Source organism: Stomoxys calcitrans, chromosome 3 (genome assembly GCF_963082655.1).
Source record: "Stomoxys calcitrans chromosome 3, idStoCalc2.1, whole genome shotgun sequence".
Taxonomy (NCBI): domain Eukaryota; kingdom Metazoa; phylum Arthropoda; class Insecta; order Diptera; family Muscidae; genus Stomoxys; species Stomoxys calcitrans.
Genome location: NC_081554.1, coordinates 27,726,451 through 27,750,483, shown reverse-complemented (window position 1 = coordinate 27,750,483; position 24,033 = coordinate 27,726,451). Strand labels below are relative to the sequence as shown.

The 24,033-nt window shown below is 36.7% G+C and overlaps 1 protein-coding gene across 5 annotated transcripts in view; it reads left to right on the top strand.

Annotated features, from left to right (window-relative positions):
* Nucleotides 1–24,033, top strand: part of LOC106087249 (polypeptide N-acetylgalactosaminyltransferase 5) — a 217,809-nt gene that overhangs the window by 36,793 nt on the left and 156,983 nt on the right. For all 5 annotated transcript variants that reach the window (XM_059364355.1, XM_013252223.2, XM_059364356.1 and 2 more), the window contains one exon: nt 13,059–13,093. The gene's annotated coding sequence lies outside the window, so the exon portion shown is untranslated. The remainder of the gene's footprint in view (nt 1–13,058; nt 13,094–24,033) is intronic.

Sequence of the window (24,033 nt, the reverse complement as noted above, 5' to 3'; positions counted from 1 at the left end):
TATTTGATCGGACAAAAATTAAAAAAAAAATTCTAATGCCGAAATTTTTTCTAAAGATAATATTACGGAGAAATTTTTTGTAAAGACAAAATTTGGAAGAAAATGGTAAAATCGAAGATAGCAAAATTTTTCTTAGACGAAATTTTCAACAAAATTTTTTCTAAAGATAAAATTTCGGAGAAAACTTTTGTAACAAAAACTATGACGAAATTTTTCAAAAATCAATATATCCACTAAGCTTTTTCTAAAGATAAATTTTCCATGAATTTTTTTCTATATACAAAATTTTGACAAAATTTTTTCTAAAAAAAAAATTGTGAAAAAACATTGGAGGTACAGCTAATAGACAGGGTCGTCGAACATGGTTAATGTGTTATTTATATCTTAGAGGCGTTTTCGCAATAAAATCGGTACAAGTCAACGTACCAACGTACGGCCCTTGAATCCTTCACACCTAATATAGCATATAAGTAATTCTAAACCAAATTACGAAACGCATCTTAAGTGGTTGGTGTGTGTTGCGATCTTTGGCTTTCCTTTTCCATTTGTAAAGAAAAATCTCCGATCATTGAGCTTGTCTCGAGGGAGAAACAAACAAAAATTGTAAAATTTAATTTAACGGGCAAAAAACTTGAAACTCAAAAAATTGTATAGAAAAAAGAATTCAGTGAAATTTTGTCACTAGTAAAATTTTTTGTCCCTAAAAAAAGGCGATAGAAAAAGTTTTGTCTCCAAAAAAATTTTGTCTTCAGAAAAAATTTCGTCTGAAAAAAATCATCTAAATTTTGACGATTTTTGAAAACAAAAATGCGTTAAAATTTTGTTTTTAGAAAAAAGTATCTAAATTTTGTCTCAAAAAAATTTGTCCCTATTTTGTCCTTAGAAAAAATTCCTAAAAATGTTGTCTTAAAAAAAAATTTTCCAAATTTTGCCTAAAGAAAAAATTTGTCCAAATTTTATGTATAGAAAAAATTTCGTCCGAATTTGTCTTCGAAAAAATTTTGTCTTTAGAAAAAAAATTACAAATTTTGTCATGAGAAAAATTTCTTCAAAATTTTCATAAAATATTTCGTCCAAATTTGGCCTTTAGAAAAAATTTCGTCCAAATTTTGTTTTAGAAAGAATTTTGTCGAAACATTCCCTTAACATTTCGAAATTTTGTTTAAAAAAAAAAAAATATTTGTCGAAATTTAAAAAAATTATCGTCGAAATTTTTTCTTCAAACGAATTTTGTCTACAGAAAAATTCCATCCAAATTTTGTCTTTAGAAAAATTTTGTCGGAATTTTGTCTCTAGGAAAAATGAAGTCCAAATTTTCTCGTAAGAAAAATATCGTTTTCTTAAGAAAACGCCTAAACTTTGTCTTTAAAAAAACTTAGTCCAATTATGTTTTTAGAAAAAAATGCTTAAAAATTAAATTTTAAATTTTGTTTTTAGAACATATTTCGTCCAAATTTTGTTTTTGAAAAAAAATTTCATCAACATTTTGTCTTAAAAAAAATTTTGTCCAGATCTTGTCTTTGAAAAAAATTTGTCCAAATTTTATCTATAGAAAAAAAATTTCGTCCGAATTTTGTCTTTAGAAAAAATTTCGTCGAACTTTTGTCTTGAGAAAAAATGTCGTCGAAATGTTGTTCCAAAAATATTTCGTCTAAATTTGGTCTTTATAAAAAATTTCGTCCAACTTTTGTTTAAGAAAAACTTTCGTCGAAACTTTGTCTTTATAAAAATTTCTTCAAAATTTTGACTTCAAAAAAAAAAAAAACTTTTCGTAAAATTTAAAAAAGTTATCGAATTTTTGTCTTTAGAAAAATTCTGTCCAAATTTCTTTGTCTTTCGAACTTTTGTCTTGAAAAAACATTTCATTGACATTTTGGCCCAAAAATATTTCCTCAAAATTTGGCCTTTAGAAAAAAAATAGATCTTAAAAATTTTGTTTTTAAAAAAATTTCGTCCAAATTTTGTCTTTGGAAAATATTTCGTCCAAATTTTGTTTTTAGAAAACTTTCATCCAATTTTCGTCGAAATATTATTGTCCTTCAAATAACCCTGAAAGTGTTGTATATGTAGAAAAAATTTCGTCCGAATTTTGCCTTTGAAAAAAAATTTCGTAAATATCCTTAAATTATTTTTTCCAAATCTGGCTTTTTGAAAAAATTTCGTCCAAATTTTGTCTTCAAAGGAAATTTCGTCGTCTTGAGAAAATTTTTTTTTTCATAATTTTGACTTTAAAAAAATATTATCGAAATTTTGTCGTTAGAAAAAATTTAGACGAAATTTAAAAAAAAATGATTGAAATTTTTTTTTTTAGAAAACATTTCGTCAATACTTTGTCTTTAGAAAAAATTCCGCCCGAATTTTGTCTTTAGAAATAACGTCGTTCAAATTTTGTTCCATAACTTTAATTGGCGATGACAGAACGTTTGTCGCATTAGCCGAACTTTGAATAGCCTTCCAATTCCTCGATCTTCGGCGCTCCTTCTATAATCTATGACAACAAGTTTCGATGTGTCTCCCACCACTTGATTTTTCCATGGGGCTTTTGGTCTTCCCGGTTTGCGTGTACCATCGTGTTTGCCTTCAAAAGACTTCTTTGCTGGAGCTTCTTCATCCATTCTGACAACATGACCTAGCCAACGCAGCCGTTGTATTTTGATATGTGTAACTATGCTATCGTCGTCATACAGCTCGTGGTTCATACGACGCCAATATTCTTCATTAACGCAAACTGGTCCATATATTTTACGAAGAATCTTTCTCTCAAACACTCCAAGCACTGTCTTGTCTGCTTTCACAATTGTACTCCGGCACGGGATATTTGTGAGCACCATACAGGCTGGAATTCATTGCTGTCACGAGAAGCTTAGCTGCGAGCTACCGGGCGCGTCCACTGGTTGCGGATAGTGGAATGCTCCATACAGAGTAGCTGCAATGGCAGTCGCGGACAATCAGCGTTATCGAGCGGAGAGTCTCAGTGAGAGTGTCGCCCGGCTCTTGCACAAATACGGGGTGCCTATGATTCTCGATGTGACAAGGCGAGTTATTGGTGCCTTTAAATAACCAATGTCCACCCTGGTCCCGCGGTCGTTGGACCGGAACGAACTTGCTCAACTACAGGAGCCTGACTACATATAACAACACGAGTAGTATCTGTGTCTTTTATAGCGTAATTTTCGTCTGTCGAGAGGCTTGGCCTTGTTTCTAATCTGCCTATTTTATTTAAAGTAGCGTCTGTTTGCCAGTATGATTCTTCGCTTTATTTCAAAACTGGTGTCATTCGTTTCGGTTACGGCGGTGCCGTAAAGTTGCTGGCTATCTCAAAGTTGTTGTTCCCAACAGGGAACAGGGCGTTTTGGGAGTTGATACCATCCATTTCGTTTTATCTCCATTTACTGCCAGTCCTATATTCACTGACTCTCTTTCGATTTATTTAAAGTCTACTTCCGGTGATCGACCTATGATGTCAATGTCGTCGGCATAGGCGAGTAGCATGTGTTCTCTTGTGATTATTGTGCCATATTTATGAACATCTGCATCTCTTATAATCATCTCCAGCAGGATATGAAAGAGCTCACACAATAGGATGTCTCCTTGTCTGAAACCTCGTTTGGTATTGAATGGTCCGGAGAGATTCTCTCCTATTCTTACTGAGGAACGCGTATCAGCAAGTATCATCCTGCAAAGTCTTATTAGTTTAGCAGGAATACCAAAATCAGACATGGCTTGAAATACCTTTGAACGTATAGGGCTGTCGAAAGTGGCTTTGTAGTCAAGAAAGAGATGGTAGGTGTTGATTTGTCCTTCTCGGGTCTTTTCCAGGATTTGGCGCAGTGTGAATATCTGGCCTATGGTGGATTTACCAAATCTAAAGCCGCATTGATAGGGCCCAACTATCTCATTGACTTTAGGTTTTCATTTTTCATACTGTACGCTCGAGAGTATCTTGTAAGCGATGGGGAGGAGACTTATTCCGCTGTAATTGACACATTCCGTCTTATTGGCACATGACCTTTTTGTGAACGGGACATGGTATGCTGAGGTTCCAATCATCGGGTATACGTTCTTCTAGCCAGATAGCGCAGAAAAGATGCTGCATACGCCTTAACAGCGTGTCGCCTCATGTCTTAAATAGTTCAGCGGGTTACCCGTCGGCTCCTGCTGCCTTGTTGCTCTTCAGTCGGGTCACAGCTACTTGGACCTCATTTTGATTAGAATATAAACATTCTATACCATCATCAAGGATTGGTTCTGCGGTATCCTCTTCTTCGCCCACGTCGGACACTAGCAGTTGGGTAAAATATTCTTTCCATATCCTCAGCACACTATCTGTATAAGATACCAGATTTCCTTTTTTTATCTCAGGAGACGAATGTGCCTGTACCAAAGCCACCGGTTTGATATTTAATTTTTTGGTAGCATTTCCGGACGTCATTCTGACTCCTGTACATCTCAATTCGCTCACACTCACGTCTTCCCAAATCTTTTTTCTTTCTGCGAAATAGACTTTTCACCTCTCTCAATACCTTTCCTTCAACTGGCGCGTTGCTACTGATTGCAGGGTGGCTCTGTATGTCGCATTCTTGGTATCAGTAGCATCTCGACACTCTTGGGTTTCTTGGGAGAGGCTTTCGATTCCCAAGTACGGATTTCGCTGCCCTTTCCATAGCATGGGCAATGGTTTGCCGCTTTCATTAAGCAGTTGGGTCAGTCGAGTGGAGTATGCCGTTGCCATCTGTTCTGTTTGCAGCTTTTCGATGTCCAGCTTACATTCAGTGTCCGATCGTACTGTTCTCTCCATGCTCCGACGGGTGCGAACCTTTGCTGCAACAAGCAATTGATCCGAATCTATATTCGCTCCTCCGATCGGTTGTACATCTAATATGCTGGATGAATGCCATCTACTACAACGTGATCAATTTGGTTTCTTGTGTTTTGAACGGGTGATAACCATGTGGGGAGAGGATAATACGCTGGATGAATGTCTTCCATCCATCACAACGTGATCAATTTGGTTCCTCGTGTTTTGATTGGTTGACAGCTATGTGACTTTGTGAATATTTTTATGTTGAAATCTGGTGCTACTATGTTTTTTGCCGCGGCGAAATCTATCAGCCTCAACCCATTACTGGACGTTATCTCGTGGAGGCTAAACTTTCCGACTGTTGGACCAAAGATGTCTTCCTTCCCTATCTTCGCATTAAAATCTTCCAGAACGATTTTAATATCATGAACGGGGCAGCAGTCGTATTCTCTCTCTAGGTGCTCATAGAAAATATCCTTGGTCTGCTCGTCCTTGTCTTCCGTCGGAGCATGGACAGAAATAAGGCTGATGTTGAAGAATTTTGGCTTTTATGCGGATTGTGGCTAGCCTCTTATCAACCGAAGTAAAGCTGGAGATTAAGTCTTTCAATCTCCGACTAACCTTAAATCCACAGCAAATACATGTCTCTTGTTATGGCAGCTATAGTATAGTTCGTCACTACTTGGTGTTTTTGTGAAGCCATTCCCGGTCCATAGCACTTCCTGTAAGGCGGTAATATCTGCCTTGTACTTCTCCAATACATCCGTCAGTACGTATACTGCACCTTCTCTGTAGAGAATGCGGACATTGCAGGTGCAGATCCCCAAATCATGGTCCTTTTTTCGTTTGAGTGATTCGTCAATGTTAGGGGGGTCAGTTTTTTCTTTTCTTTTGTTTCTCAGAGTAATTGTAATTTCACGAGGTCGGCTTACTGGCCCAGCCCAGCGCCCCGCATGGTTTTTGTGAAATTTCACATGTTTCTTGCTCCAAGTTCTGACGCTCGCCCGTATTCTGGGAACAGACGCTAATGTTGGCTATTGGTTATTTAAAAGCGCCAATAATTCGCCTTGTAATCTCGAGTATCATTGGTACCTGCATAAAAACGAAGCATTTCACTATCCGCCACCTGTGGACGCTCCCGGCAGCTCTCAGATAAGCTTCCCGTGATTACGATGACCACCACACAAGTCGGGGCTTAAAGTTCCAACCTATGTGGTGCTCAAGTTATCCCGTGCCGGCAGGGAAAAATTACGTCTAGAAAAAATTTCGTCGAACTTAAAATAACCCTTAAAATGTTGTTCATCTTATCTTTTAGATCCATATTTTCTTCTACCTTTACAAAAGTTTTCTCATTTCGAATATCTCCGAAATGGCTGTTTTCCTGTTTTTTTTTATATTTTTTTACTTCACATCTCATTCAATGTCATAATCGGAAAAAAGAAGTTAAAACTGAAAATAACTTTAATGCTGCGATGTATTGTGTTCCCCAGCTACGTCATGGTGCTTGAAATCCAAATTCATTCAAACTCAACTTCCATGCCATACCAAAGAACAATGGCATTAAAAAGCGTTCCCTCTCTCTCTCTCTAGCTCTTATCGATAAGAGTCTTTGGAAATTCAAAGAACAATTCTTTGGAAGAAAAAAGGATTTGCCGTCATTATCACCATCACAACCTGAACCAAAGCTAAATATCCAATCAACAAATCATTGACAGCAATTCGCTGCAATAAGTAGCGATGGCGGGTAAAAGAATTCCAAGAAAGATTTTTCATCAGCTATGATTCGTTTGATTACGTTTCCTGTCCCCGCCTCTCTCCACATACTCTGTTGTCCGGTAAGAAGTACCGACAAACACAACCTAACAATATGCCATAATTGCTTTCGTCTGCTAATCCAAGAAGGTGTCTGTCCGTTAGATAGATGTTTGTTTGCCTTCTACAAGTCATTGTAGATAAATGTCTAGGCATTAAGGGGACCGTGGTCAGAGTAATAAAGAAAAGTTTAAAATAATTTACAAAAATGTAAAAGAAGTGAAAATTCGAAGAAAATGCATTTGAGATTGAAGATACATAGCCAAATGGTCATATGCCATTTTTATACCCTCCACCATAGGATGGGGGGTATACTATTGGGTTTCCAAAAAAGTAATTGCGGCGTTAACAAATAGTCGGCGCTAACAAATTTTTTCACAGCTTGTGACTCTGTAATTGCATTCTTTCCTCTGTCAGTTATCAGCTGTTACTTTTAGATTGCATTAGAAAAAAAGTGTAAAAAAAGTATATTTGATTAAAGTTCATTCTAAGCTTTATTAGAAATGCATTTACTTTCTTTTAAAAAATCCGCAATTACTTTTTGGGCAACCCAATAGTTTCGTCATTCTGTTTGTAACACTTCGAAATATGCGCCTAAGACCCCATAAAGTATATATATTCTTGATCGTCATGTAATTTAAAGTTGATATATCAATGTCCGTCCGTCTGTCGAGAGCACGTAAACTTTCGAAGGAGTAAAGCTAGACGCTTGAAATTGTGCACAAATACTTCTTATTAGTGTAGGTCGGTTGGGATTGTAAATGAGACATATCGGTCTATGTTTTGATATAGCTGCCATATAAACTGATTTTAGGTCTTGACTTTTAGACTTGACTTCTAGAGGGCCTTGGGACTTGACTTCTAGAGGGCGCAATTATTATCCGATTTGGCTGAAATTTTCCATGAAATGTTTTGGTATGACTCCCAAACAACTGTTCCAAGTATGGTCTAATTTAGTCCATTACCTTATATAGCCGCCATATAAACCGATCTCCCGATTAGACCTCATGGGCTTCTAGAGGGCGCAATTCTTATCCAATATAGATAAAATTTTGCATATGTAGTTTTAGTATCACTTTCAACAACTGTTCCAAGAATGGTCTAAAACAGTTGATAACCTGATATAGCTGCCATAAAAACCGATCTTGGGTCTTGACGTCTTGAGCTTCCAGAGGGCGCAATTCTTATACGACTTGGCCGAAATTTAGCATGAAGTGTTTTATTTTGACTTCCAATAACTGTGTCGAGTATAGTCTAAATCAGTCTGTATCCTGATAAAGCCGCCATATAAACCGATCTCCCGATAAGACTGCTTGGGCTTATAGAGGGCGGAATTCTAATCCAATATGGTTAAAATTTTGCATATGTTATTTTTGTATGACTTCCAACAATTGTTCCAAGTGTGGTCTAAATGGGTATATAACCTGATATGCTGCCATATAAACCGATCTCCCAGTATGACCCTTTGAGTGTCTGGAGGGCGCAATTATTACTCCATTTGCCTGAAATTTTAGAGGTGTGCGGTCTATACGGTCAATAACTTGATAATGCTCATATGTATTTGAAAAAGTCATTCAAAGAACTTGACAAATACAATCCATGGTGCAGGGTATATTATTGGGTTGTCCAAAAAGTAATTGCGGATTTTTTAAAAGAAAGTAAATGCATTTTTAATAAAACTTAGAATGAACTTTAATCAAATATACTTTTTTTACACTTTTTTTCTAAAGCAAGCTAAAAGTAACAGCTGATAACTGACAGAAGAAAGAATTCAATTACAGAGTCACAAGCTGTGAAAAAATTTTTCAACGCCGATTATATGAAAAATTCGTAATTACTTTTTGGTCAACCCAATAGATTCGGCCCGGTCGGACTTAGCACTTTTTTACTTTTTTCACTAGCAGTTCCATCAAAATACCGAAAAGTTGGTATGATGACATAAAATTTGCTCACAGAGACACTGATGTTGCAGAGGTAAAAGAACTCTTCTATGTGTATTAGTACTTGATGAGAAAATGTGTCCCTTCATAAAAAGCCGTTACATCAAAAGTGTGAAATGATGGTACACTGACATCAAATGTGACCGTAGAGACACTGATGATGCAAAACGCAGTGAATGTCTAAAGAAGATGTTATCACTATGATTTCGTTGTGTATTACTACTTGATGAGAAAAGTTCTTCCTTTATACAAAACATTTTATAAGAAAAATGAAAAGTTGAAATGCTGCGACCAAATATGGTGGTAGAGACACTGATGATGCAGAGCGCAGTGGACATTCAATTGACCGTTAATCATAGTGATTTCGTTTTTATACCCACCACCGAAGGATGGGGTATATTCATTTTGTCATTCCGTTTGCAACACATCGAAATATCCATTTCCGACCCTATAAAGTATATATATTCTTGATCAGCGTAAAAATATAAGACGATCTAGACATGTCCGTCCGTCTGTCCGTCTGTCTGTTGAAATCACGCTACAGTCTTTAAAAATAGAGATATTGAGCTGAAATTTTGCACAGATTCTTTTTTTTGTCCATAAGCAGGTTAAGTTCGAAGATGGGCTATATCGGACTATATCTTGATATAGCTCCCATATAGACCGATCCGCCGATTTAGGGTCTTAGGCCCATAAAAGCCACATTTATTATCCGATTTTGCTGAAATTTGGGACAGTGAGTTGTGTTAGGCCCTTCAACATCCTTCGTCAATTTGGCTCAGATCGGTCCAGATTTGGATATAGCTGCCATATAGACCGATCCTCCGATTTAGGGTCTAAGGCCCATAAAAGCCACATTTATTAACCGATTTTGCTGAAATTTGGGACAGTGAGTTGTGTTAGGCCCTTCGACATCCTCCGTTAATTTAGCCCAGGTCGGTTCAGATTTGGATATAGCTGCCCTATAGACCGATCCTCCGATTTATGGTGTTAGGCCCATAAAAGCCACATTTATTAACCGATTTTGCTGAAATTTGGGACAGTGAGTTGTGTTAGGCCCTTCGACTTCCTCCGTTAATTTGGCTTAGATCGGTCCAGATTTGGATATAGCTGCCATATAGACCGATCCTCCGATTTAGGGTCTAAGGCCCATAAAAGCCATATTTAATATCCGATTTTGCTGGAATTTGGGACAGTGAGTTGTGTTAGGCCCTACGACATCCTTCGTTAATTTGGCCCATATCGGTTCAGATTTGGATATAGCTGCCATATAGACCGATCCTCCGATTTGGGGTCTTAGGCTCACAAAACCCACATTTATTATCCGATTTTGATGATATTCGGGACAGTAAATTGTGTAAGGCCCATCTACATCCTCCATGAATTTGGCTTAGATCGGTCCAGATTTGGATATAGCTGCCATATAGACCGATCCTCCGATTTATGGTGTTAGGCCCATAAAGGCCACATTTATTAACCGATTTTGCTGAAATTTGGGATAATGAGTTGTGTTAGCCTCTTCGACATCTTTCTTCCACTTGGTCCAGATCGGATCAGATTTGGATATAGCTGCCATATAGACCGATTTCTTGGTTTATGGTTTTGGGCCCATAAAATGCTCATTTATTGTCCGATGTCGTCGAAATTTGGGACAGTGTGTTAGGTTAAGGGCCTTGACATACTTCTGCAATATCGCACAGATCGGTCCAGATTTGGATGTAGCTGCCATATAGACCGATATCTCGATTTGAAGTCTTGGCCCCATAAAAGGCGCATTTATTGTCCAATTTCGCCGAAATTTGGGATAGTGCTTTGTATTAGGCTCTTCGACATTCTTATGCAACTTGACCCAAATCGGTCCAGATTTGGATATAGCTGCCATGTAGAGCGATATCTCTATTTAAAGTATTCGCCCCATAAAAGGCGCATTTATAATCCGATTTCACTGAAGTTTGACACAGTGTCTTACATTAGGCTTTTTGACATCCGTGTCGTATATAGTTCAGATCGGTTTATTTTTAGATTTAGCTAGTATATTTATTAGTATTTGGCCCAAATCGGAACCTATTTTGATATAACTGATATGGGACATAAGGTATGAAATTTTCACCGAATTTTGATGAAAGATGGTTTACATATATACCCGAGGTGGTGGGTATCCAAAGTTCGGCCCGGCCGAACTTAACGCCTTTTTACTTGTTAGTATTCTTTTGATTGGGTTAGATGACGGTTTTAAGGGTTTTGAAGACTGAAATCATGTCATGCATAAGAATAATCCCTGCTTTTCCTTAATGGAATGTTCATGGGGAATTTGAATTTTTTGCCGTCATGAAAGCTGATTGTTTTTATTTTCACCCGGAAGTTTTTCCCTTTTAATACCACAGTGCATACTTATACACCCATGTAACACACCTTGCCAAGTTCTCCACTGTTACTAATTTTCCAACCCTTTACCAAACTTCTATGTCTTTCGCTCTTCCTCCTACTATCTCTCTTTTAATCCTTCGCACCCACGCTGTGTGGTTGTGGCAGGTTTATGCTTTCAAATCTTTCCATGTCTAATTTGTTTGTTTGTTCGTCATTACGATTATTATTTAATCATCTCCTCTTTGAAGGAATTACGACAATGACAGCTGCAGCAACAGCAACAGCAACCATCTTAGGCAACAGTTTAGGTTGTGTTGCATTTCTGGCTACAGTCGGCAAACATTGTAAGTCTGTTATTCAATATTGCCGACAACGATGTCGACGTTGCTGTAATTCTTTATAATGTTGGCGGCAACGTTGGACCGGTGATAAATGTACTTTTGAAAACAAAAAGAAAAACACAAAAGATGGAAACTACAAAAAAAAAGAAGACAAGACTTATGGGAAGTTACCAAGAATGTTCAAGTTGAAAGGCAGATAATCATTGTTGTGCATCATCATCATCATTAGATGGAGAACGGTAAGCGGTGGCAACGCTGTTGCTGCCGCCGATGCACCTCAAGAACAACATGTCCACTCATTGTGTTGTGCATTTAATAGAGGCTTCAACATTGCTGTACATTGTGTAGTAATAGCGTTTTTCTTCAAAGCTTAGATAAGTGTCATAGATGAAGCGGAATTATTTGCCTTGGGAGTCGACTTATTTGTCACTTGGTTTCGATGTGTATTCAACTGCACTGAAAAATATTTGACTTAATGGTGGCCAACATATAAGAGAGGTTAGCATGTCCGCCTTTGATAGTAGACGCCTGGTTTCAAATTCCGTCAAGAACGGAAAAAAATATTCAGAGGTGGTTATTCCCTCATAGTGCTGGCGATATTTGTTAGTTACTCAGCAATGTAAAACTTCTCTACTAAGTGGTGTCGCTCTCAGACATGCCGTTTAGGCTCGTTAATAAAAAGGAAGTTTATAATTATTGAACTAAAGCTTGAATTGGACAGCGCTCACTCTTATGAGAGAAGTATCCCCGCTGTGCCTTAAAGTATTGTTTTGGCAAAATTTGCAATGGGTGTAGAAAGAAATATTTGGTCTGTTCGGGTACTTTTTCAGTAAAAAATTGCAGGATAGTAAGCACAGCTTTTACTCTCTATTGCTATTTATTTGAATTAAACAGCGGGTTTTCTTAAACAGCTGGTTTTCCTAAACAGCTGGTTCTCATAAACAGCTGGTTCTCATAAACAGATGGTTTTCCTGAACAGCTGGTTTTCATAGACAGCTGGTTTTCATAAACAGTTGGTTTTCATAAACAGCTGGTTTTCCTAAACAGCAGGTTCTCATAAACAGATGGTTTTCCTGAATAGCTGGTTTTCATAAACAGCTGGTTTTCCCAAACAGCTGGTTTTCATAAACAGCTGGTTTTCCTGAACAGCTGGTTCTCATAAACAGCTGGTTCTCATAAACAGATGGTTTTCCTGAACAGCTGGTTTTCATAGACAGCTGGTTTTCATAAACAGTTGGTTTTCATAAACAGCTGGTTTTCCTAAACAGCAGGTTCTCATAAACAGCTGGTTTTCATAAACAGATGGTTTTCCTGAATAGCTGGTTTTCATAAACAGCTGGTTTTCCCAAACAGCTGGTTTTCATAAACAGCTGGTTTTCCTAAACAGCTGGTTTTCGTAAACAGCTGGTTTTCATAAGCAGCTGGTTTTCCTAAACAGGTGGTTTTCCTAAAACAGCTGGTTTTCATAAACAAATGGTTTTCCTAAACCACTGAAACCTCGACTAATCAAGGAGACGAGAAAATAAAAGGAGCCTTGATTTCAAGTTTATTGAGAGGTTCGGCGCGACACCTATCCCTCGCGACCTATCAGACCCTCACCTATCAGAGGAAAGATTCTCTTAATTGGGATCGGAGAATAGTACCTGTCTAGAATACCCCGGATGGTCCGCGTTCTAAATCAGCAACGGTAGAGCAATCAGCTCAAATTGTAGAAAATTGTACCATTTTTTTTAAGATAATTTACCAATGCTTTTTATTAAAAAAATGTTTTACTTAAGAAGTTATTTTTCTTTACAGATTTCTTTTGAATGCTCATAAATCCTAGGAATCTGGTAAGTCACTTTCTTTTAACGTTATACAAAAGTCCAGGTTTTGCGGTTTGTTTGAGTGATTAGATGACTGAACTTCTTTCTCTAGATTACAAGGATCCAACCTGACTTCTCTAAGCAGTGGTAAGCTGCCCCCCGAAATTGTCATTTGGATGGCTGCTGCGATAATAGCTCATTGGGTACTATTGGGTTGCCCAAAAAGTAATTGCGGATTTTTTAAAAGAAAGTAAATGTATTTTTAATAAAACTTAGAATGAACTTTAATCAAATATACTTTTTATAACAGATTAAAGTAACAGCTGATAACTGACAGAAGAAAGAATGCAATTACAGAGGCACAAGCTGTGAAAAAATTTGTCAACGCCGACTATATGAAAAATCCGCAATTACTTTTTGGGCAACCCAATACTTACACTACATAGAACATGATAACTGAGAAGACAACCTGCCTTATTTCGTGGATCAGCATTCTGACAGGTCAGGATTAGAGGTGTGCGCGTTGATTTGTCATGATTCATAAGCGACATCCAAACCAAGTCAAGAATTCGTGCGTGAACGTGATTAAATAAAAACTCCTCGTATGTGAGTGCAAAACAAATCTCCCCTTGAACATCCCATTAAGGATCAGGTTAAATTTCTTATATGTCAATGAATGCTGTCCTATTGTAATATAAGCTCAATGATAAGGGCCCTTCTTTTTATAGCCGAGTCCGAACGGCGTGCCACAGTGTAACACTTTTTGGGGAGAAGTTTTTACATGGCCTAGTAACTCAAAAATGTCGCCAGCATTATTGGGAGGGGCTAACCAGCGCTGAAAATTTTCTTCTAAATTCACGCTAGGATTCGAACTCAGGCGATCAGTGTCAAACGCGGACATGCTAACCTCTTCACTAATTTACACTCATGCTTACGGCAATAATAACGACTCACGAGTATATCAAGCTACATACTCACTTGGGCGGAGTCTGACACTTGGCGTGTAAGTCGGAGTATTAGGCCGGAGTCGAGGGAGGTTCGAAGTCGGGGCAAGCGTGCTCAACTTCGAACCGGCGTTTAAGTCCGAGTATTAGGCCGGAGTCGAAGGGAGGTTCGAAGTCGGGGCAAGCGTGATCAACTTCGAACCGAACTCCAAATCCAGCTCAATAGTCCGGGTCCGACTTCGATTCCGGTCAAACCCGCAGCTTCGGTTATGATACCGCAGTAAAAACTGACTTAAGCCTCTGGTGGGCAAAAAACAGTTATTAGGTATTTACTAAACTTTTTTGATTAGAGTCTGTATTAGTATTGTATATAACATTGGCCAATTAGCTGTCACAAAACTGTCAATGCTTTTGACTGCCTTCCAATTTCGTTTTATTCAGAAAATGTTTAAATTTGTTAAATTTTTATATCAAACAATTATTTTTTTTATGCTGCCACCTTTTTCCACTTTTATCTCTTTTTTCTATGCTTAATGTATCTTCGCACTTACAAAAATGTTGCAAATAACAGTTAAAACTTGGCCAATTCAAATTACTGACTAAGTATGCGTGTTATCGTGCAACAACTTTTCCATTTTGCTGTGTTTAATTGTTGTTTTGAGATAACTATGGTCTTTAATGTCTAGCAACAATTGCAACTGCAGATGTAGATGTTTGGTCACTCTCAGCTATTCAAATGGCAAATGTTTGGCGTTAATAGCTTTTCTTCTAGTGCTGGACGTTTTTTTTTTGTAAAGAAAAATGAGAATAAAGAAAGAAAAATATTTTTTATATACCCCAACATGGCAAGTGTGACAATAAATGTTATCAAGTATTTTATTTTAATTGCTCTCATTTTACAAATAAAGAAAAAATAATTGCCTCCACCATGGTGGTCATAAATATTTTCATAACATTGTATTGTTAGTTGTTTAAAGCGCGGTTTTCCTAAGGAGTTAGGATTTAACGTTTTTTTTTTGTATTTTTGAAGTGAAGAGCAGCATTTCACATCTTGTTGGTGAGTTAAAATTTTTTTTTTTATAATTTTTAATAATATATTTTATTTTTCTTATATTTCTTTTTATATATATTTAATAGAATTTTGTTTGTATATATTATTATTTTTTGTCTTTTTTTAATTTTATTTTCTTATTTAATTTTTTTTTTGCGAATATCAGCATTTCACAGCTTTTTTGTGAGTTTTACATTCTTTTATAATTCTTAATAATATTTATTATTTTTTATATTTATTTTTATATACTTTTTGTATTTTTTTGTTTTAAGATGAGGTCCGCCCCTTAAAGTCCGGTTGTTAGATCTACTTTATTCTCTTGGATTTGGTGGTGGATTGGAGCAACCAAACTCTTTGCCCCAAAAGTCCATATCAGATTCATACTCCACTCCCGAAAATCACATTGGAGCTACATATTGCTATAGTCGGTATGTATGTGTGGTTTAGGGGGAGTTTTTAAGATGAGGCGTTTCCGAAGCACTTGGCCATGAAACAGATACAGATTTGAGCCCCTTTTTGCCATTATCCACAAATACGTCCAGTTTGAGGGGGTGTGTAGGGTGGGGCGGCCACCCACGTACTTTCAAACAAACATCAAATTTTGCCCATGAACATTTCACTCAGGAAATGGGGCAAACTTCTCACATATCTATGAGTGCAGTCGGATTCAAGTTTTAAGCTCAATGATAAGAGGCCTCCTTTTTATAGCCGAGTCCGAACAGCGTGCCGCAGTGCGACAACTCTTTGGAGAGAAGTTTTACATGGCATGGTATCTCACAAATTTTGACAGCATTAGTCCTCTCAAATACCTTTCATATGATACCCATATTGCCCAATGCGGTCAAAATGTCCTCTGTGGGCTTTTTTGGGGGGTGGGGGATCCCCTCGAAACTTAAGAGTGAAATTTGTATACCAAATTCGAACTTTACTCCTAAATATCTTTTATTTGATACCCATATTGTCCTTATCGGTGCACATGTCCGTTCGGGTGGGGTTGGGGGGCGTCCCCCTTTGACCCCAAAATTATTTACCAATTTCGTGTTTTTGGGGTACCATAAGGTGGCATACAAAATTTCGCTCATATGGCTGCACGCATCATCGAGATCTATCGTTTTTGAAAATTGGAGTATGGGGGAAGGTCCGGTGTCTTTACCGCCCCATGAGCCCCATATTGCGAGGGTCAGTAAATAATTGCTGTTTGTAGGGTGTTTTGGGGAAGGGGAAACCCCCTCAGTATCAATTTTGTGCTCTACTCTCCATTTCCTTTCATTTGAGCCCCATATTTCTATGGTTGTAAATTTGTCCCCTTTGGGGATGTTTTTAGGGAGTGGCGGCCCTCAAAACACTTGGTCCCACATTTGGATATTAGATTCGTATTCTACACTAAAATACCTTTTATCTAAGCCCCATATGCCATGGTCAGTAAATAAGTCCTGTTTGGGGGTGTTTTGGGAAAGGGTGGACCCCACAAAATTTGGTCCCACATTTGGATTTCAGATTCGTATCCTACTCAAAAAAACTTTTCATTTGAGTCCCATATTGTCATGGTCGGTAAATATGTCCGATTTAGGGGTATTTTGGGGGTTGGGATGGTCCCCTCCCTTTGGCCCGACAACTGGATATCAGATACGTTTTCTTATCCTAAAAACCTTTCATTTGAGTCCCATATTGTCGTGGTTGGTCTAAATATATATTTGGTAGGTTTTGGAGGTTGCGCAGCTCCCCTAGGTAACTCATTCCGTCCGTCTGTCTGTTGAAATCACGCTACAGTCTTTAAAAATAGATATATTGAGCTGAAACTTTGCACAGATTCTTTTTTTGTACATAAGCAGGTTAAGTTCGAAGATGGGCTATATCGGATTATATCTTGATAAAGCCCCCATATAGACTGATCCGCCGATTAAGAGTCTTAGGCCAATAAAAGCCACATTTATTATCCGATTTTGCTGAAATTTGGGACAGTGAATTGTGTTAGGACCTTCGACTTCCTTCGTCAATTTGGCTCATATCGGTCCAGATTTGGATATAGCTGCCATATAGACCGATCATCCGATTTAGGGTCTTTGGCCCATAAAAGCCACATTTATTATCCGATTTTGCTGAAATTTGGGATGGTGAGTTGTGTTAGGCCCTTCGACATCCTCCGTGATTTTGGCTCAGATCGGCCCAGATTTGAATATAGCTGCCATATAGACCGATCTTCCGATTTAGGGTCTAAGGCCCATAAAAGCCACATTTATTATCCGATTTTGATGAAATTCGGGACAGTGAGTTGTGTTAGGCCCTTCGACATCCTCCGTGATTTTGGCTCAGATCGGCCCAGATTAGAATATAGCTGCCATATAGACCGATCTTCCGATTTAGGGTCTTAGGCCCATAAAAGCCACATTTATTATCCGATTTTGCTGAAATTCGGGACAGGGAGTTGTCTTAGGCCCTTTGATATCTTTCTTTAATTTAGGCCTCATCTAATCAGATTTGGATATAGCTGCCATATAGATCGATCTCTCTATTTAATGTTTTGGACCCATAAAAGGCGCATTTATTATCCGATGTTGCCGAAATTTGGAATGGTGAGTTAAGTTAAACAACTTGATATACTGCTGCATTATGGCACAGATCGGTCAAGATTTAGATATAGCTGCCATATAGACCGATCTCTGGGTTTTAGGTTTTGGGCCTATAAAAGGCTCATTTATTGTCCAATTTCGCCGAAGTTTGAAACAGTGATTTGCGCTAGGCCTGTCTATCTAGATCTATCAAAATTTGCATATAGCTGCCATATAGACCGATATCTCGATTTAAAGTCTTGGCCCAAAAACGGCGGAACAAGTAAAAAGGCGTTAAGTTCGGCCGGGCCGAACTTTGGATACCCACCCATATTTGTACTTGTTTTGCTTTTTTTCTTTTTTTTTGTTTTTGTTATTTTTAATTTGTTTGATATTCTTTTAAATTTTGAATATTTTTTTTTTTTCTTTTTATGTTTTGTTAATTTTTTTATTGTATAAATTGTTTTTTTTTGTTGTTATTTTTAAAATTTTTATTTATTTATTTTTTATTTTTCTGTTTTTATTTTTCTGTTTTTTTTTAATTTTTTTTGTTTTTGCTTCTTAATTTTTTAATCTTTTATTTTAATTTTTATTTTTTTTTTTAATTTTTATTTTTATTTTTTTTAATTTTAATTTTTATTTTTAATTTTTTTTTATATATATTTTCTTATTTTATTTATAAAATATTAATTTTTTAAGATTTTTTTTATTTTTTTTATACCATATCCATACAAAAGGTTATTAATTTTCCTTTTCGACAATATTTCTTTTACCCAACTGTAAACACAAACAGAACTTGCACATGTTAATTTTGCTTTGGGCGGGATACAAATGTTCATTCCCAATTGAATTTAACATTGAATTGTAGTGTATAAATTATATCAAGAACATACAGCTGTATTTGTCCATGGTCCATTCATTCCTCATCCTCTGTGCTCGCTCCTATGGCCTCTTAGTTTGCATGAGGACTTAATGAATGCCCAAACAGCTGTATCGCATTCATTGTTTAGTTTCGAAATAATTACTTTGGAAATGTACACCTAAAAGTTTATACAGAAATTGTTATTAGCATTTCAATATTTATTTATAATACTGTAGTTTAAAATTGAAATTTGATTCCTACAAACAGAGAATACAACATTCGTTGGCCTTTGTGCCGGCATAGTTTGCTGTGTGGAAATGAATGAGTATTCCACGGGAGATGATTCACATATTAAATGGCAATCGAAAAATTTTGATTGGTTTTATTTCATATGTGTGATTTTCGATTTTTGTTTAAATGATATATGGATTGAACTGACGCTTGAGACTACAGGTAAGAATGCAATATTATTGCGGAAATTTTTCATGTAAAAATTGGACTTTTATAATATCGTTCAAAGTATTTTCAGGCGTACTGCATGACAGATTTAAATCCGAAATCAATGAAATAATTGGGTCTTATGACGCTGGTGAATCTCTTAAGACCGGAGAGAGGGAGAGTAAGAGAGAGAGAGAGAGGGGAGAGTGAGAGAGAGGGAGAGTAAGAGTAAGAGAGAGAGGGAGAGTAAGAGAGAGGGAGAGCAAGAGAGAGTAAGAGTGAGAGGGAGAGTGAGAGTGAGAGAGAGAGAAGAAAGATAGATAGATCGACACTTAGCTTCGCCGACTACAAACCTACTTTCAACAGCTCTATACTTTCAAAATCCTTTCAAGTCATGTCTGAGTTTGGTAAATTAAATTATTATTAAATTTTCTCTGAAGACAAAACTTTATTGAAATATCTTCTAAAAAAGGTCCTTGGTAAGGCCGAAATAATTTTTTTTTTTTAAATAAAAAATTTTAATGGTTTTTTTTCTCTACGGATAAAATTAAATTACCATCTTCTTTGAAGGCAAAATTGTACTAACGCAAAAATTTCTATGAAACTTGTTCTGAATTTCTATGAAAGTCTATCTTTGTTTCTGTAATTTTTCTTAGTTTCTTTGAATTTTTAAGTTAGGTTTAAGTGGCAGTCTGTCACCAGACTCACTTACACGTTTTCGTCCATTGTGATACCACAGAAACAGAAGAAGGAAGATGCCTCCTAGTTCCTACCGTTAAACCATCCAGATCGCTTCAAAAAGCCCAAAAACTTGCGAATGTTCACATCCGCTAAATCAGACAGGTTTCCAGCAAAAAATGAGAACCTAAAGTGGAACTCCTTCTGACTGCCAGTGCGGGACATATACACAGAAGGTGTTCTATAGTCTCTTCTTCTTCGATGTCCTCACAGCTTCTGCAAAAGTCGTTGCTGGCAACCTTCAGTCTGTCAGCATGTTTTTCGATTAGACAATGACCTGTCATGACGGACAAAATGACTGAGACGTCTGTTCTAGTCAGTGACAGCAAAGCGGTATACTTCTTCAAGTCAAGATTAGGTCATATAGTTTTGGAATGCTCACAGCACCCTCTTTGTGACAGTCTATCATTCGTTGTCCTTCGGGCCTGGTCCTGAAAACTTAGCTTACATGACGCTAGAGGCATGCCCACAGATTACAGTATCCCTGGAATTTGTGGGGTAGTTCCTAGTCTCGAAAGCTCGTCTGCTTTACGATTCCCTGGGATTTTTTCTGTGGCCCGGTACCCAGAACAGGTGAATTTTGAACCGTTCAGCCATCTCATTGAGAGATCTGCGACAGCCGAGGGCGGTTTTTGTGTTCAGAAATACGTTCTTCAGGGAATTAATGGCTGTCTGAGAAGATTTTTATGAAAATCGTCGTTATGACATTCTAAACCATTCCCCCATTTCTTTAATCGCCAGTAACACCGTTTGATACACACTACAATGGTCGGTTAACCTTATCGATATGACCAATACTAGTTCTTCAGAGTACAACTTAAAGACCATCTAGTCGTCTAGTTTGAAACCATTCGTATAAAAAATCTATGTAACTTCTATTTCCAAGGAAGTCGTAGTTCCAGTCGGTCCTATTAGGAATATTGGCACAGTACATTTTATCAAAAAACGCCTCAGTTAGGGTGTAATCCATAATGCCTAGATGATCGGACATTGTATCAAAGATAACACAGTGTCCGTAGTCGCCACATGACCAAAGAGAAAGCTCCCTTAGCCTCACGGGAGTGGTCGCAGTAATTTCTTTAGCCACAATGTCCAGAGGCAATAGATCAGATGGTGTCATCCTCAGTGCGTCTGTAATGCACAAGCAAATCATCCTTAGGATCCGGTTAAGTATTGAGCGGTTAGTGGACTTTTAAAGCGCCGTCCACCAGACCACAACACCATATAGCATTGTAGGTGTGACAACTGCAATACATACCCAATGCATGACGCTCGGTCTAAGCCCCCAACTTTTGCCAATGGCTCTTTTGCAGGTGTATGGGGCAAAAGTTTCCTTTCTGGTCCTTTCCAAAATGTTGAATTTGAAGTTCAATTTCCTGTCCAGCTAAACACTCAGGTAATTTGGGCTTTCTGTAAATGGAACATTGTCTCCTCCCAAGGAGAGAGGTGCCAATGTCGGTAATTGGCATCTCCTGCTGAGAAGAACTACTTGTGTCTTGCACGGATTTTTACCTATCTACTAAGAGTTTTTTTTTTCTTGATTTCTAAAATTTCGGTTTTTCTTAATTTCTTTCAAGCTTTTTCTTTTTTTAATGTTTTTCTAATTTCCATATTTTTTGGGTAAAATGTCCTTGCGAATTTTCATAAAGAAAAAATTGTAATAAAAATTCTCTGAAAGCAAAATTGTACTAAAAATCTTATCCTAAGACAAAAATTTTTAAATGAGATTTCCTTTTACCACAAAAAAGAACTTTGCTATGTTTCTCGCTTCCAAGAAATATCTATTGACTGCGGAAAAAGAAGTCACTACCTATGGACTGTGAAAAATCATCATACAATTTCAAGGTCAATTACCCTCTTAAAAGAAAAACAAAAAAAAAAAATAAATAAAAATAAACTTGGGCTAAGTATTGCTAAATGGGAAAATTATTCTTAAAAATTTGAACTTTTTGTTGTTTTGTTTGTGTATTATTTTTATATGATAGTACTTCTCCTTTCCTTTCTAAGAGCTCGTATTGCTCGCTTACATTGTTTTGTATGAAATTGTGATTATTTATGTGATGAAGGGCAGAAAGGCATGCCTGGTTAGGGAGGGGCATTTAGGACATTGTAGAAAATCCAAGCATTTTACTGCAGATTTCATATAATGCTGTCACGCCACATTCAAAATAACACAGCAAATCCTTATTTATATTTTTTAAATGATGAAAATATGTATTAATGTGGGAGGGTTCGGGTGGAATGGGGTGTGAGTGGGAATGAGTTAGGCGGTCATACATCTCTCATCAACCACAACCAAATGTGTGGCCCACTGTGTTTTAATTTTGTGTATGATGTATAAACCCAGCTACGCTTTTCACAACTTGCTCTTCGATTCCAGCCTTATGGCCTGCTGTTGTCCCTAGTCAAAAACAATACAAACATCTCCGTTCCTGCCTGCCTGCCTGCCCTCATTCATGCCATCCCTGGGTATATAATAAAAAGTTTTGTTTGGGCTTCTGTGCGTTTTTCTTCTTCTTGCTTTCTTGGGTCTTTCATTGTTTTCCGTTTACGGTTTTCTACGGCTGCTTCTTGATGTTTTGTATTATTTTTATTTATGTGGAAATTTTGGAAAACGCCTTGCAATATTTGTTAATGTTTGTTCTTTTAGTAGAGGCAACACGCACATTAAGGGAGGAGAACCAGAGAACCAAGCTGCGATTGGGTCTCGGTGTATGCGTAAATACATTTTTATTATAAAAGTTATGAGAAATGAGAAAAATTCAACAATTGTAATTTTCCCCCAAAAAGGAATCAACAACAACAACAACAACAACAGTTGTCCCCTCCTTTAAATGCCAGCCACGACAATAACTACAACATCCCAATATACAACTTTAAGGAGTTCCAAGTTTCAAGGACGAAAGCAGCAGCAGCAGCAGGGGGACCTTTAGGCCTGTATCTGTGTGTGGAGAGCAAACATTATTTATGATACTCTCAAGAATTTGCCTACCTAAAAACCGCAACACGCAAATGGCAAAGTTATGGGTTTCATGGTTTTAGATTCATGGAAACTTTAAATTGTTGCCATTTGAGAGTTAAATATTTAATATGCTTTATTTTTTGTTCTTTCCCTCTTTTGCGCTTCTTTTAAAGATTAATACCAATATCATGTTTTTGTATGTAGTGACCATCAGCCAACAACACAAACAAAAAAGTGGGATAAAATCTCTTGTGGCTTTGCAAAAAAAAAGGTCTAACACCAAAAAGTGTCAACGATGTTATGCACATTTCCGGCTGGCTATAATACCGGTCATGGATGTGCCGGTTTTTAAAAACGTGCCAAAAATTTGTTCGTTTTTAATTTAACCACAACACTCTGCTGCTAGTGTTGATATACAATTTTTTTGCCTTATTTGGCTTATTTATATACGAGGGTCATAGAAAAAGTTCTGTCTTAATGGCACGATTCTATCGAGTTAAAGTGCTTTTGAGCGCTTAGAGTGGAGGAGAAGCGGAAAATGACTTAACAGAAAACTTTAAAAAATCATAGTAATTAGAAAAAATTTCATAGATATTAAGAAAATTTCATAGAAATAAAGGAAATTTAATAGAAATTAAGAAAATTTCATAAAAATTAAGAAAATTTCATAGAAATTAAGAAAATTTCATAGAAATTAAGAAAATTTCATAGAAATTAAGAAAATTTCATAGAAATTAAGAAAATTTCATAGAAATTAAGAAAATTTCATAGAAAATAAGGAAAAATTAATGGAAATTATGAAAAATTGGAAAAACAAATTTTAATTAAGAGAAAAATTATGAAAAAATGTAAAAACACATTAAAAATTAAATAAAACTTATTAAAGATTCTATTGGAATTGGGGAAAAATTCATAGGATCTATGAAAAATATCAAAGAGATTAGGAAAACAGGTTTACCACAAAAATAACAAAATAATAATCATTAGAAAAAAATTTCAATAATTTTTAGAGAATGTCACAGAAATAAAGAAAATGTGTTAGAAATAGAGAAAACCAGATAACAATTTTGTTTTTAGAGAAATTTTGTGGGATATCTTGTCTTAACATAAAACATGGAAATTTTGTCTTCAGAAAAAAATTCATGCAAATATTTTCTGTAGAGAAAAATGCATGAAAATTTGACATTAGATAAAATATCGTGGAAATTTTTGTTTAAAAAAAAAATATTTCGTGGAAATTTCGTCTTCAAAAAGGATTTCCAGGAAACAGAAATGAAAAGTTGATTACCATCACACCAATGCTGGCGACATTTGTGGGTCATGTAAAATTTCTCCACTTATTTGTGTCGCTCTTCGTTCGGACTGTGCTATTTTAATTGGAGGAGGTAAGAAACAGATAAGAAATAAATGTCCCCTCTCTTAA